This window comes from Syngnathus floridae, chromosome 15 (genome assembly GCF_059516105.1).
Source record: "Syngnathus floridae isolate MCC-2025c chromosome 15, RoL_Sflo_1.0, whole genome shotgun sequence".
Lineage (NCBI taxonomy): Eukaryota > Metazoa > Chordata > Actinopteri > Syngnathiformes > Syngnathidae > Syngnathus > Syngnathus floridae.
This window is the reverse complement of record NC_142427.1, coordinates 11,737,105-11,750,866: the sequence shown is the minus strand read 5'-3', so window position 1 is coordinate 11,750,866 and position 13,762 is coordinate 11,737,105. Positions and strand designations below refer to the sequence as shown.

The 13,762-nt window shown below is 42.4% G+C and overlaps 1 protein-coding gene across 2 annotated transcripts in view; it reads left to right on the top strand.

Moving 5' to 3' along the window:
* The window catches only part of LOC148386723 (cell adhesion molecule 2-like), a 225,844-nt gene that overhangs the window by 49,952 nt on the left and 162,130 nt on the right, over nt 1–13,762 (top strand). For both annotated transcript variants that reach the window (XM_088399693.1, XM_088399691.1), the window contains exons 5-6: nt 2,679–2,817; nt 10,923–11,094. The gene's annotated coding sequence lies outside the window, so the exon portion shown is untranslated. The remainder of the gene's footprint in view (nt 1–2,678; nt 2,818–10,922; nt 11,095–13,762) is intronic.

The window sequence follows — 13,762 nt, the reverse complement described above, 5'->3', positions numbered from 1 at the left end:
GAGAACATTTGGGTTTTTTTTTTTCCCGTGTAAAGGCAAAAGAGACCATGAATAGTCGCAAGCCTCATTACTTTGGTAAATGGGTGAATGCTACATGGCTTGTACCTCCTAGCATATTCCTGCAGGAGCAAATTGGTCTCAGGGGATTCATAGCTGTGTCCGTGCGTGTGTGTGTGAGAGCGAGAGCAATGTGAGATGGAGGAATAACAACTGACAAAGACAAAAGAGCCAGTTGAGGACATGTATCAAGGTGTTTGTCTCTTCATAAAATCTTCTCGTGAGATGTCGTACATCAATCGAAAACACTTTTCTTCGTCTCGGTGATTGCCGGTTTAACGACACTGGCTGAGATGTTTTTCCCGAATTATTTGAAGAAGGCTGAAGGAAAGCTGCTGGAAGTTGGTCAAAGTTCATTTGAGGCTGTTTTGTATAAAAAGTCAAAGTGTGACTTTGGAGCAGTTTGCGCGACACGTCCACTGCACATTCAGGATTGTGTTATGTGCTCACAGGATAGGGGAGTTTGTCAAATCCGCTTGATCAGATGAAAATCCGCTCCAAGTTTGCTGCGGGACTTTGAGCGCATAGAATTCTGAGTCGGTTTGGGTCTAATCAAACAGAAAGCCAGAGTTGGCTAAATCCCCAAATCTCATTTGTGGATTGCTATGATATGCTCTACAGTCAATGGGGAAATGATTGTTTGCTTTGGATGTGTGAATTTTCCCATAAGAAACAATGCAAATAGAAATAATCTGGTCCAGTGGCACCATTCCAAAAACTTTATTAAGAGGCAATTTTGTAAATAACATTTTTTTTTCAAGTGTCACTGTACCCTGCGATGCCGAAATAATTGCGCCGTAACAAACTTCTAAAGGTCTGCTCACTAAAACAATTTAGAGGTGAAATATTTCAAACGGCAATATCTCGGCACCGTAAATGATTAATTTAAGTGTTTATGAGTAACCAAGTGTGTAATTTAACAACATCAGCCGTTGTTGGGGGCTCACAGTGACCTCTCATTCCAGCATGCACATATTCAAAAACAAATTTGCTTGTCCTTGACGGCTCTCGCAAAAACACGTGGCCCATTCTGGTGGTTGTTTCGTTTGAGGCGGACTGCCGCTCTAACCAGGACCAGCGCTTGGAAACAAATGGATGAATGGGTGAAGAAATGCCTTGGTGGAGGTCACATCCTGCATCCAGTAGGGGGCACAATAATTCCAGAGATGGATGCAAGTGAGGGGCTGCTTTATAGGCAACTGAACAAATTGTCCATTAGCAAGCTGGTGATTTTGCACTGTGTATGCACATTTGTATGTTTGGAGGACATATGGATGCTACAAATGCTGCTTAAGATGGTTCCATCTCCATGGCAACTGAAGTTCTCCATCAGTGATGTGTTCAAATAAAGGGCCAGCAAAATCAAAGTGGCACAAGGTATGAGTGGAATTGACAGCAAATGAAGTCGTTCATTGCCATTGTCTTCCATCTGCTAATGGATGTCAAGGAGAGCGATGCAAACCCAAATTGAAAGAAATATTCAAGATCTTTTCAAAGAATGGGAAAACGGGAGTTGTTAAGAGGAGGAAAAAGCGGTGGTTGAATGTGCCAAGCTCTGGGGATGAAGACACAAGGATGTCTCATGTCTGCCTCAAGACCTCAATTATCTCATCTAACCTGCATTTGATTACCAGCACTCTTATCCTTCATTCCGCTTCTTCTGCAGCTCAACTCCACAGGAAAAAGAAAAGAAAACAAAGTTAAGACTCACACAAAGAAGATGAATTGTATTAAAAATGTCATTTTCGCCCATTAAGCAGCCGCGGGCGTGTTAAAGGTTTAAGATTAACGGAATGGAGATTGAGACAAAGGACACGGGAGGACATGCGACACTTTATTGGAATGTTTCAAAGTTGATGCGTTTCATTACTGCTCTCAAGGTCCCTCACACGACGCTGTCACTTCTGTAAGTCCACCAATGTGGCTACACGTGTCTACTTTTCAAAATCTGCCCGATGGTTGGGTTCATTTTTCCTTCAAAATGAGTCCATGTAAAAAAGAAAAACTAATTGTAAATGTGTGGTTCCTCGCCGGATCAAAATCACTTCATTTAATCTCAACACATTGGCTCATAAGTTTAAATGAACGATCAAGAACAAGCAGCAATTATTAGTTAATTCACAGTCTTGTTTCTGCCCGTTGGGGTTTAATTAAAGAACTTAAAATGATACCACAAATGAGCACTTCACCATGTAATGGCCTGCGCTCTACATGTCCCCCCCCCCCTTATTATTTTTCACAAGACACAATGCCTGAAGTGTTGATGTTAGGAATTAAAAAAAGACAGAAAGACATGAAAAAGATAGAGAAACTCGACTTAAAAACAAAAACACTTCCTCAAGGCTGCCATGGTTGCAAAAATGGATGAAAGAAGAAAACAAAACTTTTCTAATCATAAAAACACAACCAAAACAGCTCCTGGTACACAGAAAATCACCTTTTGTGCTCCGTTTTTATTTCAAAACAAGTGATGGAAGATATTAAAGCACACCAGTGTAATTTGAATTCCTCAGATTTTTATGCAGTATTGTAGCAGACAAGTGTCTTTTCAGTCTGATGTCTATAAAAAAAAAATAGAAGTGTGCTACTTATCTCTCACTCCTTCCCTCTTTTGTTTCAAGCTCCCGCAATTCCCTTGGCTTCCTTGTGATGAAATGATCCCATGATAGAGCCCTCAACTCCGGCAGTCTTCAGATAGAGGAGGGAATGGACGGATGGACGGACGGAGATTCTCAAAGAGAGAGAAGCGTATCAAAGAAGGCAAGTCAAACAAAGACCGGTACAAACCGCTTGAATCTTAAATCTCCCTTCAGTCAAAAAGCCTTGTCTAAGATATCGCTGATTGTTGTTTCAGTTTGAACTTTGTTACCTTTTTTAATATTTGAAAGTCGCTAACCGGAGAAATCCTAAAGGGAACAGCTGACACCGCTTCCACTTTGGCCTGTTATGATTCAAGCCATGTTATTTATTTACTCAAGTGCTTTGAGTTGCAGAATTGAAAAATGCACCTTTTTGAGCTAGCACACACAAATAAGCAACTGAGATAATGGAGTAGCAAAAGTGTGCACACCCGCTTATACCTGGGGCGTGGCTGTGCTTATAAATAACCAATCGTATTGGAGCTCATGTTTAATGGGAGTCAGCGGTCCTCTGATCAACCCCATTAATCATTTATTTCGTTGCATTCCAACTAGAACCTTTGAAATGAGGAATACAGAAGGAGTGTCAATCCACTGAAATGCTCGGATTTATAGGTAATGCTCTAACAGTGCAAGAAATCCCTTTTTTCTCAACAACAATAAACTAAAACTAGAGTCATCAAAAATGATTACTGCAGTCAAAACAAGTTGATTTGCTTTTCCACAACACAGAAAGCCCCCAGCCCCCCCCCCTTCCCCGGTAGCAGCGCTCCAAAGGTGTTTCATCCCATCGCTCTTCATTCCTTTGAAACAATAGAAATGAATACTTTCCGGCAGATGCATCTGTGAAACAATGCAATTAGCGCTAATGCAGATTTGTTTCCAAGAATAACAACAGCTTTTCTCAACATGAAACAGTACAATACAAAATCAAAGCAGGCAGGTCCTTCGGAATTTGCATGCGCTTAAAGAAAACAAAGCACGCTTGCTAATGTTGTCATGTTATTTGCAAATTGGAATGGCTGTTGAGCATAGCCGCTAGTCTGGCTCACTCTAAGCCCCCAAATAATTCCCTCTCTCTCTCTCTCGCTCTCTGAGACAGTGATTCACGCTGTAAAAGTGTAAAGGTTGCCACAGTAACACTAGAACGGATGGTGATGGATGGAAATGGTAGCTGTAAATTGTGTAATGAGCGAGAGGTGATGGGATCATGATCACCATAAAGAGAGCGGCCAGCGCTTGATTTTCCGCTCCGAGTTCTGTCATCTGCTCACTCCGTTTGGGAAGGTGGCGATTTCAAAGCTTAGGGAAAGGAAGCTATTTTTGTACGCTGACATCTCTGGATACTTTAGTATTTTTATTTTTTTGTAATCAAGATAGAGCAGGATGTTGCACTGTGAATTTTGATGTCGAATTCTGTTGAGTTTGTCTCTGTGCTGTGTTTAGGCTTTTTGGTTCAGAGGGAAAAAAAAAATCAAATTGAACATCCATGCAGTTGCTCGCGACTCCAAAATTAGCGGAGCGGTTCGATTTATTTTCCTGTAGCTATTTTTGGCTTCCACCCTGTGATTCTCCTTGGAGTGCTTGAATCCTTTCCATGGGTACACTGCTTCAGCTTTTCCACTTTTTGTAAGTCCCTAATGGTATATATATATTTTTTGCGTCATCTTGGGGTAATGGCCCTTGAACTTCTGTACTGCCTTGACTTTCGTTCTTTGCAAAAGGCTCTTCAATTCATTCCTCTCATAAAAAAGGACATCTCAAAATGACATTAAAAAAAAACTAGCTATGACTAGTATTTGAGCACATTGCAGAGCTCCGGGAAATTGGGCGTGTGCTTCGTCTGCAGGGGTGGTACAGAGTGGCGCCTCACATTGTGATGTCACAAAGTGAAGAGCCACCCCATTCATTTCCTGTTATGCTGCAGTGCCAACCACACTTTCACCGCATTGGACTTTGTTTCCACAAGACGTCACGTCGCACTTCCTTCCAATCAACATCCAAATGGGCGATGCACAAAGTCGCATGCCCATTTTGTCTGGAATGATTACCTTTGTCTTCTATATTTTCGCGTCTCGGCGTGGGGGATTTAAAAAGCAAACTGATGGATGGCGGAATAAAGAAGAGGAGATTCCAACTCAGTCTAGCGAAGATGAGTGAATAAGCAATGAGAATGGATTCTGAATGAGTGATAGTGAAATAAAAATAGGCAGAATAATAGAAAGCGGCCTCGGATGGAAAAATTGAGGGTGAACGGCCGGAAAGTAAAAGACAGTGACGAAGGGTTATAATGTAAAGCTGCGAGGCAAAAGAAGATGTAGGGAGAGACAAATGAGACGGAGAAGGATAATGACACAGTGCTACGAGCATATGTGCCGAGGCAGGGAGAGCAAGATGGAGCTCGGAAATAGCCAGGCAAACAAACGTGGATGCGGGATGCCCTCCCTCCTCTGCTCAAGTGTGTGCGTAAATGAGATGGACTCATTTCCAACACATACACAAACACCCGCCCCCATCTGTTTTCAACAAACATGCTGTCATACACAAACACACACGTGCAATAGCAAGGCCGGATGAAAGCAATCAATATTTTAGGCAGACATCTGAAGAGTCCGCCTGCTGAACCCCTGACCGCCCCCCCGGATGGATTAGCCCTAATTGGTCCGGACAAACAGCCAAAGGACAACAACACAAACAAGGCCCGCGCCGAATGCGGCAATTAATAAAATGTGAACAGCAGTCGCAAATTAAATCTATGCACAAATATCGACGTAGGCTTTTGAACACGTCTCCATTATCCGCTGCCAATTATTGCTGGCCGCTGGTTTTTCCGAGGCCGAGCCTGCGCCGGCATTTGCATATCTAAATGAGAGAGCGTGGTGTCGGAGCGAGTTTGGAATATCTGATGTCCGTTGTGTCATTTTGTTGCTTGTTTGTGGTTTATTTTGAAGTAGTCTTGTTCATAAACAACCCCTGCTTTCATAACAAGCTGCGGGTTAAACGCAAATCGGGGCCCGACATTTCTCAAGCCTGCAATGCAACTCTCGGGAGAGCTTGTTATTCATACCGAATATGTCAAAGGTGCGTGCTTGCCACCTTGCGTGTGCGTGTCTGTGTTTATCTGCTGTGGTAGATAAAGAGATGGAAGGCTAGTTTGTGGAGGAGGGAAAAAAAAAAAAAAGGTCCGTTTAATGGATTTATTCCAATAGTAGTGTTACCGCAGGCTTGCCCAACAGCGCAGTGATCCCTTATGGCCTCAAAACTCTGATCAATACTGTCAGATGTTCAAGAGCACCAACATGGTCAAATTAGCAAACAGAAGAGAGCATTAGAGGGTGGTGTGCGCAAGCGTGGATGACATCCAATCTGGTGCCATTTGAACTTTCACGACCGCGTTCGCTCACATGATCTGAAATCGGTGCCAAAGAAGTACTTTTCGAGGCTGATTAGAGTTTACTGTTGCCCAGAGTAAAACAAACAAAAAAAATGCCACATAGCGCTCTTCAGGACACAACTTTGCCTCCTTTTGGTGGATCTAAATATTCTCTTGTGTATCTACATAGACACCTGACCTTTTTACTGTAAATTCAATTTGCAGCGAAGGTTAATCACAGAAGCCTCGGTCTGAGCCTTTCAGCATTATCCTGACAGCGTGCGTATTGGGTTTATAAACCTTGTCGTTACAGCTTTGGTATTTGCTGCCATGGCCACTCGGGCTTAAAGTAAATGCAGGTGATGCAATAGAAAGGAGTGGGTTGGATGTAAAAGCACTCATCCTTTTTAACCTTTGCCGTCTTGGGCAAACGCTGATCTCAAAGAAAGAGAGCTGTTCGCTTAAGCGTTGGGGTGAGGAAAGGCTGCGAGAAATTAATATAGACACGTTATTTACTCGCTACCCCTGCAGTGCTAAGAAGCATTTGGTGACATAACTGCCTTTTTCCCTGTCAGCTTTAATCCTCCACCTCCCCTGGTTTTACTCGCACCGGCAGCCTCACCTCCCACCATCCTGCCCTCTACCCACTCTTGTCTCTCGCGGAGACGTTTGAAGAACTCCTCGGAAATACTAAACTTCCTACTTGAAAGGGAAATGCTGCACGATAGTATTACGGCGCTTGTTAGGCCTGATCCTTAAGAAGTTTCTGAATCGGCCCCCGATACCCTGCACCCGATTTATTATGGCTTCTTTTTCCCCCGAATGCTTCAAATGAGACTTTGCAGGTACATAAAGATGTTAAAATTGTCTTTGTGGGCAATGTGACAACAATTATTGTTTGTACTGTATAAATATTTTTTTTATTTCTTGGCACGGGATAATTTGTGGCACAGTAGATGGGAATCGCTCATCTACTGTACACGATGTGTCTGGGTTTATTCGTCTTTGTTATTTTAATGTGGCGGGTTCCGCTACTGAATCATCAGGATGCGTCCTGTCGCCGTCTTACTTAAGACACTTGTCTCCCCCCCACCTTATTCCCATTATGTATCATCCAAAGGCCGTTTGTATATCAGCATTAGTAGCAAATGTGTTTACAGTTAGATTAGCTAGCCTGTCACATTTACTTTCTGTGATTTAGAAGCTAGCTGTGTTGCCAGGCGAAGTCGGGCGGGGATGGATTGTGTCATGATTTAGAGGCAGCGGCGGGAGGTGCAGAAGCATCCGGGAGCTCCGACAATTCTGCGGCCACGCCAAATGATAGCCATTTAGTTAGTTGTCATGTCTCTGGCCATCGCACAGCTTTTCAAAAAAGGCCTGGCACAAATGAAAGCTCGTTTGGTTTGAACACATGAGAGGCGCCAGCGAAGGAGCACCCACTTTGAGGAAGGGAAGAAGGGCCATAGCAAGGGAGAGCGTGTGCCATTGAGAGGTAGCAGTGGTGACCCTGAGGTAATTGGCAATTAGAGAGCTGCCAGCATTATTGTTCAAGGCTATAATTAGGATTCTCTCACATGGACGCGTGATCTTGTGTAAGGTCCATACTAACGCTCATTTAAGTACTGTGCACTTTGCTATGACCTTCTGTAATCGCACTACTTTGTCCCAGCAATCATTACGTCTGTGCTTTCACTGGATACAAAACTATACATTAGTGAAGACAGACCTTGGACCTGTCTGAAATATTTGTCAATAATATGTGAAATGGTCGGGTAGTCGGCTGCAAGCTTGGGTGTCACTGGAGCTTTCGCAAAAGGTTCACCTCATATACACACAGCTATAAAAATCACAAACAAATTTAGTATAAAGAAGCAGACAAATCCATAGCAATGAAAGATGATCTATAAGCCTGAACATTTAAATTTACTTGATGGATACTGTATAAAATTTTATGGATTGCGTTTTATTGTGCGCCTGCCTTTTTAGCACCTCACGCCGTGGAGAGCAGAATAAAAAAAAAAAAAAGGACGATAACACCTGCACTTTGAAATCCATCTTGGCAAAGATGGATTCCCTACCGAGAGCCTCTGGCTTTGCCCTCTTTTTAGTGTGTGTTGTCAGGGTTTTTAATTCTGCTATCACGCCTTGGTTACGCTATCAAAACCCTTACTCAACCCACATGATTAAATATTTAGAGCGTATACAGAGGCCCCTTTTATTGAGTAGTACACAACCTGTCTTATTGTATGCTCCTAAAGTTCACACTTTTCGATAACAGAATAAATTGCAGCGTTCAAAGAAAGCTTCAGTTACCACGGACGACGAAAATCTTCAAGCCTAACGACGCACCATCAGCAGTCTGCAGTCGACGCCTATATCGACCGAAGGAAGAGCTACCCTATAGATTTATTATTTTTTTTCCTCCATGCCATTTTATAATTTCCAACTGTAGAACATTGCAGAAGATATATTGAGATGTAAAGTGTGTCCAGAAAAGTTCCAAAAATAACCTGACTTGAATATTAATGACTCGGAGTGATGTCAGTCTCGATAAGACAAAATGTTTCTTATCTTCACAAGTTAAGGGCAAATATTTGAAATTCCCACCGCAGCCAGCCTCATGATTTCTTCAGCACCTTGCTTCCCGTCACCGGCGTCTTGCGTGGCCTTACGCTACTCGATTTGGGCAGTGTAAGAATATAGTAGTGTTGAAAAAGCAGCCATGCTCCAGAACGTATCGAGCTCTTTGAAGTGTCTGACAAAGAAGTTAATGCAAAAGCTTTACACTACTTGCACCATGAGGGACCTGTTCCCAACCATCACTTTTGCTGTCTTTTCCACAAAGAGCAGTTTAAAGCCAATGATAGCCATGATCCTTCCCTACTCTGTTGCAAGCTCATGCAACCTCACCGATTATACAGGTTTTTGTCCTATGGCTTGTGTCAAAAGCCCAACTGGAACGACTCCTGCGTCGAATCCGGTTACACATAAAATCATGACGAAAGTCTTGGGTTGAACATCTTTTGAAAAGTTGAGTGTTAACTTCTCTGTAGGTGCACAATGCTGCACTGGCGGAGCTAGGTGGGGGGGCAAGGGAGGCACTGTTCCCCTCTGAAATATGTTTGGACCCAACCCATTTGACTGTTGGGTTGTTGGTTTTGATTTCCTTTTGTAATTTATTTTAGATTGCCATGTTGAGTACCTCAAATATATTCTTATCTTGTGACTTAATCATGAATAATCATCTTTTTTATGGGATGTTTGTTAGCACTATCCAAATGATCTGAACTGGCCGGATTGTCTGTTTATTATGCGGTTTAAAAATTCCGCTTCCCACATAGTGCAGACTTCCTCCTTCAAGCGTGATAATCTATTCTATCCTGTGTTATACGATCAAATAATACTCAGGGATGTGCAACATCACTGATACAATGGTTTTGATAAGGCTTGCCTGAAAGATGCAATGTTCGATAAAAACATTTTCCCCTTTTTATTCATTGCCGTAGTCCGGTCCAAGACGACGCGCCATTGTGATGTTGTATCTTTCCCGTCACCCGCCACTTAATGATATTCAGTAGGGATGCTTGGCAGAATATGGTAATACTTCCCTGTTGTCAACACACACACGCGCACACACACATGCACGCAGACACACACAGTTCACCCACGCCCTTATACAATGAGGCTGACAAAGGTGGCAGTCTTTTCTCCACAAAATTCTGTCAACTCTGCCTCCTCTATGCATATTTTTCTGCTTCCATGTTCATGATTTAAAGAAAGTTGGACATGCGGGGAAAACAAATTCATGAAGTTTGCAAAGTGGAAGGCATCGGCAGAAGACTTGAGCAACTGTCTCGGATTTCTAGTAGATACCCCCTTTGGGAACACAAGGTATTGGGTTTGCTGCTGCTGCTCATATGCCCTCGCCCCCCTCCCCAAAAGACACTGTGTCATTCCCTCTCGACCAACTTTCATCATTGATGCTGCACCAGGAGCAGAATGAGACATTTCATTGTGTGAGCTATAATGTAGTTCACCTGAGATGAATCAGCTTGAGGGAGTTTGAGCTTGACTCGAGAAACTATTTTATGCTGTTACTTCTGTTTTCTTGCCATTTTGTATTTCAAAAATTCCAAATTTTACTTGAACTGCATATGGCACGTATAATATAATATATAATTTAACTTCTCCTATTATGATGGAAGCTCAAAAGTGGCTTGTGGTTGACCTTAGTGATTCTACCTTTTATGACAATGTCAATGGACTTTGAGTACTAATTCAAATGTGCATTTTTTTTCCACATTATAGCACGAATTTATTCAGGTTTGTCCTCCAAACCTGTTCCATTGATCTTGTGATTCCAAAATGTTAACATTTCCCAACAAAAAAGGGAGTGGCATTGAACACGAGCAAAACAAAAATTCCGACAAATAGGTCGCTTCAAATACCGGATAAATACTGGACAGATACCGTCTTTTTAAAAATATCAATCAATAATATGCTCATGTAAAAAAACAAACAAAAATATTTGTACTTCTATTCTTGCCACCAGTGGTGAATCCAGCCTTTTTCAATAGAACTGCCAAATGGAGAGACAATGCTCGCTTTGGGAAGGGAATTTGTGTGTGTGCTTCAAATGCATGACAAAATCCTTTCAGCAGTTCTGGCAGTGATTATCTCTTGCAGGTGCTTTGCTCTGCGTACAATTTCAGAAGTGGCTCAAAACATGTGAGCTGGCTGGTGCCGAGGGCCCGTTAATGGCTGCACACAAACAATGCTGTATGAAAAGCTGCTATCAACAAATTGAACTGTGGACTAAAACATGACTACTTGTTTGCACTTTCGTCATACAGAGTTGAATTAAAGTCGCTTCACCACGAGGGGCTGCCGTGATGGAAAACCATTGTCAATATCGTCCTCAAAGGCTCTCTTGACATAACGGCGAGAGGACAAGTGATGTCTCCATAATGAAGGGCTGAGCTACAACTCGGATTCCACTCCGATGGTTACTGACACGCAACCGAGGTGAGCTTCATCCATCAGTTTTTCATCCCACCCACCCATCAATCTTCTTGTCATTGTCAGTTTCACAAATCCAGAAGGGAAACCTTGTAGCGCTGTTCACGGCCACACAAACATTACGCTCACGTTGATACTTGAACATCATTGCAACATAATGAGCTTCTTCTAACACAGTCACACCGGGAAGATGGCAGAAGCAAACCATGCTCACACCTCCTTGTTTTTTTTCTTTCACTTCAGGTTTTCATAATATTAATAATAATACTTTTTTTATCATGATTAGGCTTATGGAATGTGTTTGCTGCTGTACATTTAGCATTTGAAGGGCTACATTGTCTGAGGTGAGATGTGTTATTCTTGAAGGTTGTGTGTCCTTGTAGGAAAGGATGAGGGAAGAACAAAGACCCCAATTACCCCCACTGATAATCTCCACTTCCATTAAAAAAAATCTATTCAAACTGAACTGGCTGACTGAAATAATACGTAAGATATTGACAACTTAACTCCCACAGATAGGCCCCATGTGTTAATTTAGTAAATCGCGTTCATTAGGTTAACATCTTTAGCTTTTTTTTTTTTTTCAACATACTTTCTTGAATGTAAATGACTGTAGTAAATCCAAACATGATGCCTTCCGTCTATCACTATTATACATTCAGCTGAGGTGTCTTCCACTGGATTCCCCCCCCCCCCCAAAGATGATACACAAAACGTTGACCGACATACTCAAAACTAAAGAACATATTTCATGAAATGAATTATGGAATTCAGTGGACACCTAGCTGCAGCTACTTGGATTCAAGATTTTGAATCACATCAAACGACAATGTCTTCTGCAAGTATATGTAGTCTCTTACCTGACAAATGCGAGGATGTTGTTTTTCTTCTTGTTGGTCACGTTTCACCGCTGCTTTTCTTCACCAAATCCTGGGAACTTTGCTCTGGAAAAGCTTGCACTTTTCCCAATGTCAACTGAAAGTTTTTTTTTCTCTCTGCCGGATTTATGGAGGATTTAGTCGGTATAAAATCTTTTAGTTGTGCTTGACGGCCATTTTTGTTTGGATACGCACGGTGGGTTTTACAAAGAAGGTCGTGGTTTGCGGTTTGAATCGACTCTCGACTCTCTTTGTTATGGCCACAATAGCATTTTCACGCTATGAGCTGGTTGAGACGTAAACTCAAGGGGGAGATTTTGCATCGCCTCTGATCTTCTACTTCACTCCCATCAAATTACTACACAGCCACTTGAGGGCTTGTGTCTCTTACTGAGAATAGATTGCATTTTGCAGTATTAACACTCCATCTCTTCTATAGCGAACAACAAATTTTGCTCCCTTTGTGCTCACCCCAAAAAAAACAACCACCACCATGGAGGACCGAGGTTCTTTTGTCGAGGAAAAAAAACATGTTTTCAGACTCCTTTCTGACAGAGGCACAATCCCTTAGAGACTTGTTGCTTGTGAGCTGAGGTTTCCACACTAGCGGCTTCATGCTCTCATGCTTCACTGCCACTTTTCACCTTACAACATGTCCAGCGCAAACTAAAGAATTAATCACAGTTGAGTGAGCGCTTTGCTTTGCCATGCATACAAAGTATGTGTTCCATAAATTGAAATCCAAAAAGAAACTGACAGAAATGTATCATATATACTGTGAGTGTCGCATAGTTATTAAATTTCCCTTCCTTTGAGAATTCTCTTGAGACATTCTATCAGCAGGGTGCCCCCAAAATAGATTTCCAGAAAGTTAAGCTTTTGAACGCATACATAGCACCTGGCCACCTGAGGCATGACGCAGAACGTCACTTGCATCAAGTTATCTGGCGCTTGAGCCCTGCGCTCAGAGCCCGAGGCCGCGGGACTCCAACTCCGACATAGCCGACTGGCGTCTCCTGTGGAGTTTTCGCGCCTCTTCAAATTGCTTCTTTGAATCGCACCATACAAAAGTCTTTGCTTGATTTTTATTTTTCTTGCTGACAAAAAATATGCTCTTTCCTTGGTGTTTGGAACACAATGCAACTCTATGGGAGACAAATAAGAGGGCAGTTCTAGGAGCACACAGCGACTGTGATGATCTCAGACACGGAATTTGATGAAAGGAGAAGCTCAGCAGGATGGATGTCCTGCTTGTATAAGGCCATGATTAAGAAGTCATGGGAATGAATCGTATTTTTTTTAAAAAGGCGAGAAAAGTACAGCCACATCTTGAGTATTTTTCCAATAAATTGTTTTGTGTGTGTATTGGCACAAAAAAAAGAGAAACTAATTGAAACAAAAGAAAAGGCATGGTCAACAAACTTCTTGCTTCAGTTCCATTGGATTAACTTGCAAAAAAAGAAAAAAAATGCTCCATATAATTAGAAAGCTGCTCCTTGTTCCACATAACTGCTTTGCAATGTAAAAAAAAAACCTTACCTCGTTTGCCATCCTACTGCTGTGCAAATAAGCAGGTTAGAGTAACCCATCAAGGTGTGAGTTACAGAGGAAGTAACACAGGCGAGTGGGTGGGTGAGCGACAGAAGGCCTCCCGTAATGTGAGAAAGAGGTTAAGTGCATGCTCTTGCACCTGCAGTTAAAGCCTTCACCCTGCCATATTATCCAAGGCCTCCCCTTCCCCTCCCAACGCACACACACACACCCTCACGGGTGCCAATCCGATTTGCCAACTTTGG